This window comes from Meriones unguiculatus, chromosome X (assembly GCF_030254825.1).
Source record: "Meriones unguiculatus strain TT.TT164.6M chromosome X, Bangor_MerUng_6.1, whole genome shotgun sequence".
Classification (NCBI taxonomy): domain Eukaryota; kingdom Metazoa; phylum Chordata; class Mammalia; order Rodentia; family Muridae; genus Meriones; species Meriones unguiculatus.
In genome coordinates, this window is record NC_083369.1 from 60,407,031 (window position 1) to 60,419,401 (window position 12,371).

Here is a 12,371-nt window from a genome sequence, read left to right on the forward strand (position 1 = left end):
GTCATCTGAAATAGCTCTTCAGACATCTTTTTCTTCTTTTCACCAATCTAAACATATTGCTGTTTAAAAGAACAAGCATGTCTGTCTCAGACGTTTTACATTTTTCTATCTTCTGCTCCTTAAATACTTTTCCTCCAACCATTTGCATAAGAAAATTCATCAGATTACATGGGGCTCTTCTCCAGTATCTCCTTAGAGAGGCATTCTCTCTTCCCTGTGTTTCTATTCGCCCTTCTTCCATTTGCTTTGGCTTTGCATTCCTTTATTCACCTTTGTTTTCTTCATTTTCAAATGTCTTAAAAATCCATTGTCTTTCACATTCACTAGAATGCAAGCTGTGTGAGAGCATGGATTTGTATTTGTGATAATATTCTTATTATCTAAAAAAGCCTAGCAGACATTCAATACATACTGAATGAATGAATCTAGTCTAACACTTTTATTCTCAGGCAGAAGAAAACTAAAGCCATAGAACAAAACCCTTCTGCACTTGGGAACAGAAAACTTTCTCTAGATTATAGTATAATGCCTTTTGTGCTGTGCTATATTCCTCTATGCATATGTAGGCCTGTGTCTCTAATTCAAAAGATATTCCTTACTTCTTCCTAGTAGACTGGTCTAAGTATTAACTTATGGGAAGGATGATGAACCATGCCTTCGACAAATCAACATGATAGAGTTTCATTATAGACACTGTATTACTTTGTACCTCTCTAGTAGTTATGTTTAATTTCAAGGACATCTTCATTCATGGGTAGAAAATATATACATATATTTTTAGTACACCTATTAGGAAATGTGGTAAAGCATGATAAGGCCAGGAATGCTGGTCTGATGACATTAACTTACCCTAAATAAGTCTTGAGTCAAATAGTTTTTCAAAGTCTCACTGTTTACTATCCAGCAAAAGACTGTCACAGAAAAACAAGGACAGAAAGGTCACATAGCAGAGGTGAGTGTTTGTACGTGCATATATGTTACATACAATAAGCACATTGGGCAAGCATCATATGTCTGTGTGTATTCCAGTGACGATACAAAAGCAGTGTCAGACATTATCTTTTTCCTTAAGGACTATCCATATAAAAAAGGCAGGGCAGTGAAAGTATGCTGATTTGCCAGAGCAAGAGTGATACAGAATCAGACAAAGTCACTATGTATTAGCATTTATCTTATCAAGCAACAAAATGATTATGCAATATGATGTTGCATATAGCTGCTCTTTCTTCTTTATTTTTGCAATAAGATTCACAGTGGATTGACATATCATTAAAAGTAGTTTATTTTGTTTGCATTTGAGCTGGAAGTCATCCACCATAGGTGATGAAGTTTTTTTAAGGCTTCAAAATAATTCTTCAGAGATAATAAGGTTCACAAATGCCTTTGATTTTCTAAGCAGAAACAGTGTTGGAATTTCCTTTGTCTCTTTTCAGAAGTAGGAAAAGGGCTAGTATCCTGTTACTGTGGAATGTTTCACAAGTTGCATAAAAGAGGTAGAATATGAGTTTCTTTGTGGCTCATTACTTTTAGGCCTCTGAACAAGGTGGAAGAGCTCTGATAAGTTTTGTTTTCCCTGGACTGCCTGTTTCCTATCAGCTGCTATGGAAAAGAGGCTGACTAAATCTGGATTTGATTTGTGCAAGGAACTTTACACAACAGTAAGAAACTCTCACCAAATATACTTAACCCTTTCAGGCCTCCATCTACTCAAAACCAAATAAAAGTTAATGGATACTATTTGTTGAGGGCATTTGTGCTAATTTACCAGTGTGTCTGGTGGTAACTTCAGAGATCATTCACAGTTTTCCAAAGACCATCCACGGCCACAGGAAATTATGCTTCTTTATCAATCAGCTGCAATGTGGAACCCTCTATTTGTAACCTGCAAAGCACTAATCACATTTCTTTTGTAAAAATAGTTAGGAAATAAAATATGTACTAGAATATTAAGCTTGTTATAATAAGAATTGTAGGGAGTTTAAAAATAAATTTTGGCTTCTACAGGTAGAATTTGGCTCAGAGTGATAATTTTGTTTGCATTTATTTATTTCAAATGTGTTTCTTTGAGCAGCTGATGCTCAAGGAAATATACAACTTATTTTCACTTCAAAATGGAACCTAACGTTCAGGAAAGTGGTTCTTTTTTAAATAATTTATTTAATTTTATTTTGTATGCATTAGTGTGAAGGTGTCAGATCCCTTGGACTCAGCATTACAGACAGTTTTGAGCTGTCATGTGGGTGCTGGGAATTGAACCCAGGTCCTTTGGAAGAGGATACAGTACACTTAACCACTGAGCCATCTCTCCAGCTCTCAGACAGTGGTTCTTAAAATGGAGAATGTAATACAATCATCTGGGGAGATGTTTAAAAGTATACCTTTAGTCCTTGCACCAATACTGCTTTGTTTCTCCTAAAATTAGGGCTCCTGATTCTTTTATTAGACATATAATATAGGATAAATATACTAAAATCTGTATACCTAAAGAAGCTAAGCTAGAAGGAGGACCCTGGGTAAGATCAATCCTTACTCAGAAAGGCAAACAGGCCAGACATCAGAAGAGGTAGAAAACAAGGAACAGGACAAGAGCCTACAACAGCGGGCTTATGAAAGACTCCATCCTGCAGGGTATCAAAGCAGACGCTGAGACTCATAACCACACTTTGGGCAGAGTGTAAAGAATCTTTTGAAAGAAGGGGGAGATAGAAAGACCTGGAGGGGACAGGAGCTCCACAAGGAGAGCAACAGAACCAAAATCTGGGCACAAGGGATTTTTCTGAGATTGATACTCCAACAAAGTTCCATGCATGAAGATAACCTAGAACCCATGCACAGATGTATCCCATGGCAGCTCAGTAGACAATTGGGCTCCCTAGTAAGGGGAAGAGGGACTGACTCTGACATGAACTCAGTGGCTGTCACTTTAGTCACCTCCTCCCTGAGGGGGGAGTAGCCTTACCAGCCTTCCACAGAGGAAGACAATGCAGTCAGTCCTGATGAGACCTGATGGGCTAGGGTCAGATGGAAGGGGAGGAGGACCGCCCCTATCAGTGGACTTGGAGAGGGGCATGGGAGGAGATGAGGAAGGGAGGGTAGTGTTAGGAGGGGATGAGAGACGGGGCTACAGCTGAGATACAAATTGAATAAACTGTAATTTATAAAAAAATAAATTAATTAAAAAACATTGGCAGTTACAATAAGACTAGGTATGTACCCTCATATCAAGCCTGGGATGCTTTCTCTTTTCCCAAGGGAAACTGAGTAGGAGAAGATCTGGAGCTTAGGAGAAGTGGGGAAAGGAACTGGGAGGAGAGGAGGGACAGCAGAGTGAGGTTGGGATATAGTATATGAGAGAAGAAAATATTAAAAAAGAAAAATGAAAAAATACATTAACATTTGCAGTGTTCAGTACTTGGAAGATAGAACAAGGTTAATTAGAAAGAATAAAGCACAAAGGTGGCATGGAGATTACCACCTAATGTCAAATAATATTTCTTCATTTGCATGTCAGTGTTGCTTCTAGAATTAAAATGTCAATTGTTCATTGAGAAAGGGCTACAGAGCCAAGTATGTCATACATATAATGTCATATATATAATATAATAATACATACAGAGCCAAGTATGTCATACATATAAGCCAAGTGCATACATATAATTCTAGCACTAAGAAAGCTTAGGTAGAAAGATTTCTGGAAGATTCAGGACAGTCTGGGGTATATTGTGATATCAGTCTCAAAAAAATAAAAACTCCGTCCACCACACCATTAGTAAAAGAATGTAGCACAGCTAGTCAATATGTAAAATGACTTTATGAGTGATTTATAAGTGCATGCAAAAGATGCTCATTCGACATTATTCACTGAGCGAAGCAATTGATTGCACATGCATAATGATTGCTTTTTAAAAACATTATGCTTATTATAAATAGGGAAATATAAAAATAAGCACATATAGTGAAATAAACATTGTGTGATTATTAGATAATTTCATACTCTTTTTTTTTCTTTTTTTCTTTTTCTTTTTACCAAATTGGGTCCTTTTAATTATTTTCCTAAACATTCTTTTTTGTTTGTTTGTTTTTAGTTTTTTTAATTTTTATTATTAGTTACTTTTATTAATTCTGTATCCCAGCTCTATCCTGCTCCCTCTCCCTCATTCCCTCCCAATCTCACCCTCCCTCCCTCATCTCCCCCTTCCCCCTTTCCAAGTTCACTGATAGGGGAGGACCTCCTCCCCTTTCATCTGACCCTGTTTTATCAGATATATTCAGGACTGGCTGCAAAGCCCTCCTCTGTGGCCTGTCAGGACTGCTTCTCCCTTGGGGGGTGGGGAGGTCAAAGAGCCTGCCATTGAGTTCCTATCAGAAATAGTCCCTGTTCCCTTACTATGGGAAACCAATTGGTTACTGAGCTACCATGGGCTACATCTAAGCAGAGGTTCTAGGTTATATCCATACATGGTCCTTTTCTTTCCTGTTTTTTTTTTTTTAATTCTTAATAATGAATGTTTGACATAAAGATAAACACAAGATATATCAGGTATTTACTTTTTGTGGCCTAATATATTTTTAACCATCTTAGCTGAAGGGGCTAAGATGCCCTTTTATGCCCTTTCTTCTTCTTTGTCTGAATATAATGACAACACCTTATTCAGGTGGATGCAGTAGCCGCATCATTCTCTTTAACTGTATGTACTAAACAGACTAAGCTTCTAGGATGCTGAAATTTCTCCATTAGAGAGCCTAGTCTACCTCTTGCTAGCCTGTCTGTGTGTCTCTGTGTTTCACTTTTCTTTAGTTTCTCACTGCCCATAGTCAGGTCAGTTCCTAAAGTCATGCAAGGATGGGGAACTTAGCTCTCAAGGAAATTCAAATTAAACTACAATGGGATTCCAGCTCACTCTGGAGAGAATGGCTGTCATAAAAAAACATGGACCCTAATTTATTACTGATGAGAATTTTAAATTGTTCAACATCAATAGGAGAACAGATTTTTTTTTTTCAAAAAAGCTAAAAAAAAATGGAACAACCATATGACACAGCATCTACATTTGTGTTTCACTATTTACAAGAACCAAGTTATGAACTCAATCTAGATGTCCCTCGACAGATGTATGGCATCAGAAAATATTGCATGTGTGTAAAATGGAACATTATTCAGCCATAAAAAAGAACAAAATTATGTAGTCTGCTAGAAAATGGATATAACTAAAAGTAAACACATTAAACAACATAAGCCAGAATCCAAAAGACAAATATCACACCTCCTCTCACTTATGGATCCATTTTACATTAAATACACAGTATATTCGCATGCTGAGAGAGACAGGAAAAACTTTGTTTCATTCTGTGCAGGTGGGGCCCACGTTCATACTTTGTAAAGCGAGAGCAGTGACTTATCATACAGTTAAATATAGCTGGGAACAAAGTGAATAAATTGTTATTTAAAAAAAGAAAGAAAAAATATTGTTAGTTAATGCATTATCCTATAGCTGTATTTTAAATTTACTTAAAGGTTTTCTTAATCAGTGCTCGTTAAAGAGATGCCATAGGTTTCTTTTTTTTTTTAAAGGCTCCATTTGATTCTTTTTTTTTCAAGATTTATTTATTATATATACATGTATACCTGAACACCAGAAAAGGACACCAGATCTCATAGATGGTTGTGAGCCACCATGTGGTTGCTGGGAATTGAACTCAGGACCTCTGGATGAGCAGCCAGTGCTCTTAACCTCTGAGCCATCTCTCCAGCTCCCATAGGTTTCTTTTATCTTCTCTTCTCTTCTCTTTTTTCTTTTCTTTTCTTTTCTTTTCTTTTCTTTTCTTTTCTTTTCTTTTGAAGTGATCTTGCAATAATCTTTCCAAATTGCTATCTTTATTGTCTGGCTATTTCAGGTAATATGGACTAAGTGATATTAGAGAAGCTTTTCAGGAATGAGAGTGTAACTCAGGTGTAAACTCCAAACAATGAAAGAAAAACAAACAAAAAACTCTGTTCATATCATTTGCAATGTTAAATGGTTCAACATCAATAGGGGAACAGATTTTTTTTAATTTTAATTTTTTATATTCAATAAAATTTATTCACTTTGTATCCCAGCTGTAGCCCCCTCCCACATTCCCTCGCAATCCTACCCTCATTATCTCATTTCCTCCCATGCCCCTGTCCAAGTCCACTGATAGGAGAGGTCCTCTTTCCCTTCCATCTTACCCTGGCTTATCAGGTCACTTCAGAACTGGCTGTGTTATCTTCCGCTGTGGCATGGTATGGCTGCTCCTCCCTTAGGGAGAGGTGATCAAAGAGACAGCCATTGAGTTCATGTCAGCTACAGTCCCTGTTCCTATTACTAGGGAACCCACTTGGACACTGAGCTGCCATGGGCTACATCTGTGCAGGGTTTCTAGGTTATCTCCATGCATGCTCCTTGATTGGAGTATCAGTCTCAGAAAAGATCCATGGGCCCAGATTTTTTGGTTCTGTTGCTCTCCTTGTGGAGCTCCAGTCCCCTCCAGGTCTTTCTATCTTCCCCTTCTCTCATAAGATTCCCAGCACTCTGCCCAAAATTTGGCAAAGAGCCTCAACGTCTGCTTTGATATCCTGAAGGGTAGAGTCTTTCAGAGTCCCTCTGTGTTAGGCAACTGTCTTGTTCCCTGTTTTCTCCCTCTTCCAATGTCAGTCCTGTTTGCCTTTTTAGGTGAGGATTGATTATCTTTACCTGAGATCTCCTTCATGTTTAGCTTGTTTAGGTGAACAGATTTTAGTATATTTATTCTATATTATATGTCTAATATCCATTTATAAGTAAATATATACCATGTGTGTCTTACTGCTTCTGGGATACCTCACTCAGGATGATCTATTCTAGATCCCACCATTTACCTGCAAATTTCATGATTTCCTTCTTTTTAATTGCTGAGTAGTATTCCATTGTGTAAATGTACCACACTTTCTGTATCCATTCCTCCACTGAGGGATATCTGGGTTGTTTCCAGGTTCTGGCTATTATTAATAAAGTTGCTACAAATATGGTTGGGCATACATGTCCTTGTTGTGTACTTGGGCATATTTTGGATATATGCCCAGGAGTAGTATAGCTGTATCCAGAGGGAGCACTATTCCTAATTGTCTGAGTAACCCCCAGACAGATTTACAAACTGGTTGTACAAGTTTACATTCCCACCAAAAATGCAGGAGCATTCTCCTTTCTCCACATCCTCTCCAGTATGTATTGTCCATTGAGTTTTTGATCTTAGCCATTCTGGTGGGTGTAAGCTGAAATCTCAGGATCGTTTTGATGTGCATCTCCCTGATGACTAAGGACATTGCACATTCCTTTAAGTGTTTCTCTGCCGTTCGATACTCTGTTGAGAATTCTCTGTTTAGCTATGTACCCCATTTTTAATTAGTTGAATTGTTATTTTTTAATTTCTTGAGATCTTTATATAGTCTGGATATTAGCCCTCTGCCAGATATAGGGTTGATGAAGATCCTTTCCCACTCTGTAGGCTGTCATTTTGTTCTGATGACAGTTTCCTTTGCATTACAGAAGCTTTTCAGTTTCATGAGGTCCCATTTATTGATTATTGTTCTTAGAGCCTATGCTGCTGGTGTTCTGTTCAGGGAGTTGTCTTCTGTGTCAATGAGTTCTAGGCTCTTCCCCACTTTTTCTTCTAACAGATTTAGTGTGTCTGGTTTTATGTTGAAGTCTTTGATCCACATGGACTTTAGTTTTGAGCAGGGTTATAAATATGCCTCTATTTGTATTTTTCTGCAAGTAGAAATCCAGTTAGAGCACCACCATTTATTGAAGATGCTGTCTTTTTTTATTGTATGGTTTTGGCTTCTTTTGCCAAAAAATCAAGTATCCATAGGTGTGTGGGTATATTTGTGTGTCTTCTTTTCAATTCCATTGATCCTACATTCTGTTTCTATGCCAGGACCTAGTAGTTTTTAGTTCTATATTTCAGTATTACCGCTTGAGTTCAGGGATGGAGATACCACCAGAGGATCTGTTATTATACAGGATCATTTGGCAATTCTGATTTTTATTTTTCCATATGAAGTAAAGAATTATTCTTTCAAGTTCTGGAAAAAATGGTTTTGGTATGTTGATGGGAATTGCATTCAATCTGTAGATTGCTTTCAGCAGCATTTCAATTTTCACTATGTTAATCCTACTGATTCAAGAGCATGGGAGATCTTTCTATCTTCATATATCTTCTTCAATTTCTTTCTTCAGAGACTTGAAGGTTTTTTTGTTTGTTTTTTTCAGACAGGTCTTTCATTTGCTTGGTTAGAGTCATACCAGGGGACTTTATGTTATTTGTGGCTTTTGAGAAGGGTGTGGGTTCCCTAAATTCTTTTTTCTTAGCCCTTTTGTGTTTTGTATAAAAAAGGGCTACTGCTTTTTTGTTTGTTTGTTTGTTTGGGTTTTTTTAGTTAATTTTGTATCCAGCCACTTTCCTGAAGATGTTTATCAGCTGAAGGAGTTCTCCGGTTAAATTTTGGGGGTCATTCATGTATACTAGCATATCACCTGCAAAAAGTGATACTTTGACTTCTTTCTTTCCAATTTTTATCCCCTTGATCGCCTTTGTTTTATTGCTCTAGCTAGGATTTCAAGTACTCTATTGAAGATATACAGAGAGAATGGAAAACCTTGCCTTGTCCCTGATTTACGTGGGATTGTTGTAAGTTTCTCTCTGTTTAGTTTGGTGTTGGCTATAGGCTTGTTGTATATTGTCCTTACTGTGTTTAGGTATGTGCCTTGTAATCCCTGATCTCTCCAAGAATTTAAACATGAATGACTATTGAATTTTGTCAAAAGCATTTATGGCATGTAAGATGATCATGTAGGTTTTCTTCTTCAGTTTGTTATTTGGTGGATTACATTCATGATTTCTATATATTGAAATATCCCTGCATGTCTGGGATGAAGCCTACTTGCCTATGGTGGATGATATCTTTTATGTGTCCTTGGATTCGGTTTACAAGTATTTTATTGAGTATTTTTGCACCAATGTCCATAAGAGAGATAAGTCTAAAATTCTCTTTTTTTTTTTTGTTGGGTCTCTGTTTGGTTTAGGTATCAAGAAGATTGTGGCTTCATAGATTGAGTTTGTTAATGTTTCTTCTGTTTCTATTTTGTGGAAACGTTTGAAAAGAATTGGAGTTACCTCTTCTTTGAAGGTCTGGTAGAATTCTGCACTGAAATTATCTGGCCATGGGCCTTTTTTGGAGGGGAGACTTTTGATGAATGCTTCTATTCCTTTGGGGGATATAGGACTATTTAATCTATTTACCTGATCTTAATTTAATTTTGTTCGATGCAATCCATGAAGAAAATTGTCCATTTCATTTAGATTTTCAAGTTTTGTGGCATATAGACTTTTATAGTAAGACCTATTGATTGCTTGGACTTCCTCAGTCTGAGTCTGTTGTTATGTCCCACTTTCCATTTCTGACTTTGCTGATTTGGATAGTCTCTCTCTGCCTTTTAGTTAGTTTGTCTAAGGTTTTGTCTATCTTGTTGATTTTCTCGAAGAACCAGCTCTTGGTCTCATTGATTCTTTGTATTGTTTCCTTTGTTTCTCAATTTGATTTCAGCTCTGAGTTTGATTATTTCTAGTCTTCTACTATTCTCAGGTGTATATGTTTCTTCCCCCCCCCCCCAGGGCTTTTAGATGTGCCATAAAGTTGCTTGTATGAGATGTCTCCACTAAGTACTGCTTTCATTGTGTCCCATAAATTTGGATGTGTTGTGCCTTCATTTTCACTGAATTCTAGGAAGTCTTTAATTTCTTTCTTTATTTCATCCTAAACCCAGCTGTCATTGAGAAGTAAGTTGGTAAGTTTCCATGTGTGTGTAGGCTCTTTGCTATTTCCATTGTTGTTGAGGCCAAGCTTTAGTGCATGGTGGTCAGATAGTATACAGAGGCTTATTTCAATCTTCTTGTATCTGTTGAGGCTTGCTTTGTGACCAAGTATATGGTCAATTTTGGAGAAGGTTCCATGAGGTGCTGAAAAGAATGTATACTCTTTTGAGTTTGGGTAAAAGTCCTGTAGTCATCCCTTAGGTCCATTTGAATTAGGATGTTTGTAAGTGCATTTATTTACCCATTTGGCTTCTGTCTAGATGATCTGTCCCTTGGTGATAGTGGGGTGTTGAAGTCTCCCTATTAAGGTGAGACCTATTAAGTCACACTATTAAGGTGTTGTGGTCAATGTGTGAATTACACTTTAATAATGTTTCATTTACGAATGTTGGTACTCTTGTATTTAGGGCATAGATGTTCAGAACTGTGATGTCTTCTTGGTGGATTTTGACGAGAATGTAGTGCCCCTTTATGTCTTTTTTGATTAGTTTTGGTTGAAAGTCTATTTCGTTAGATATTAGGATAGCCACTCCTGCTTGTTTTTTGGGTACATTTGCTTGAAAAACAGTTTTCCAGTCTTTTACTCGGAGGTAGTGTTTATCTTTGTTGCATATGTGTGTTTCTTGAATGCAGCAGAATGTCAGATCCTATTTACTCAACCATTGTGTTAGTCTGTGTCTTTTTATTAGAGAATTGAATCCATTGATGTTGATAGAATATTGTTACCAACGAATGTTAGTTCATTTTATTGTGATGTTACTGTATTTCAACGCTTGTTATCTTCAAATTTTTTATTGTGAAGCTTTCTATATCCTGTGTTTTCTTGAGTGTAGTTGTATTCACTGCATTGGTGATTTCCTTCTAGTGTCTTCTGTAGGGCTGGTTGCTGTGTAAAGGTTTTTTAAGTTTAGTTTTGTCATGAAATATTTTGTTTTCTCCATCTATTGATTGGAAGCTTTTCTGGGAATAGTAGTTTGGGTTGGCATGTGTGGTCTCTTAGAGTCTGTATGATATCATCCCAGGCCCTTCTGTGTTTCACAGTTTCTGTTGAGAAGTCTGGTGTAATTCTGATAGGTCTACCTTTATATGTTATTTGGCCTTTTTCCCTTGCTGCTTTCAATATTTTTATTTGTTCTCTAGATTTAATGTTCTGACTATTATGTGAAGTGAGGAGTTTCTTTTCTGGACTAGTTTATTTGATGTTCTGTGGGTCTCTTGCATTTTTACAAACATTTCTTTCTCTATATAGGGAAATTTTTCTTCTATGTTTTTTTGTTTTTGTTTTTTTTTTTTTTTTTAAATATTTTCTGGATCTTTGAGTCTGGAATCTTCTTTCCCTTATATTCCTGTTATTCTTAGATTTGGTCTTTTCATGGCATCCTAGATTCTTTGGAAGTTTTGTGTTTGGAACTTTTCTGATTTTACTTTTTCTTTGAGAGATGTATCAATGTCTGCAAGTGTATCTTCAGCTCCTGAGATTTTCTCTTCCATCTCTTGTATTCTATTTGTGATGCTTAATTTTGTGGTTCCTGATCTTTTCTATAAGTTCCCTAGCTCCAGGGTTTTCTCTGTTTGTATTTTCTATATTGATTCTAATTCTGTTTTCATGTCTTGCACCATTTCCTTCATCCTTTTGAATGTGGAAGTATTCTTTCCATTATGGCCTCTTTTTGTTTTTTATCAGTTTCCTCTTTATTTGCCACTAATTGTCCCTCTGCTTGTGCTTGTATTTGTTTGGCTGTATTGTCTGTATTTCTTTGAGAGCTTTGTTCATTTCCTTTTTATGTGCCTCTCATATCTAGATAATCCAAGAGTTGAGATCGTTTTCCTGTGTTTTTTTGGAATTACGATGTCCATTGATTTTTGGGGTTGATGGTGAAGCCAGGATGTCCTGATTTTTGTTGGATGTGTTCTTATGCAGACCTCTAGCTATCTGCTTTTCTGTAATCTTCCCTGTTTGTTCCTGGAGTCTGTACTTCAGACTGGGTCCATCTTTCTCTGGTATCTGGAGTATTCTTCATGAAAATGAGAGAAGTCTGCTAGTATGAGAGTGTATGTTGGTGTTTCAGCTGTAGCTAACGGAGGAAAGTCACAGGTGCAGTGCACAAGTACAGGAGAGCAAGTGAGGGCATGTGCTTGGAAATGTGCCTTGAAGGACAGGGTGTTAGAGCTTGTAGATGCCTGGAATGTGGGCCTTACATGCAGGAAGGGGTGTTGGTGCTTGTGATGTTTGTTGGCACAGTGTGCATGTGCAGGTGACCTGAATACCTCAGTGGCCTACAGCCCTGTTGTAATGTCTTCCTAGTATTCAGATCTGTCTGGGCTCCAGGAATTGTTTGCCTGGACTTCACTGGTAGGCCCATAGAACAGGGGCTTCAAATTGAGAATGCTGTCCTTAGAAGCCCTATGTTTCCCACAGTGTATGTGTGTGTGTGGGGGGGGGGGGAAAGGTAGATTCAATGTCTGTCTGCTATTGTAGAAGGACCCTGGATCTG

General features: G+C 37.3%; 1 pseudogene; it reads right to left on the reverse strand.

Moving 5' to 3' along the window:
* LOC110542436 (small ribosomal subunit protein uS19-like) overlaps positions 1–12,371 on the reverse strand; it is a 100,652-nt pseudogene that overhangs the window by 35,910 nt on the left and 52,371 nt on the right.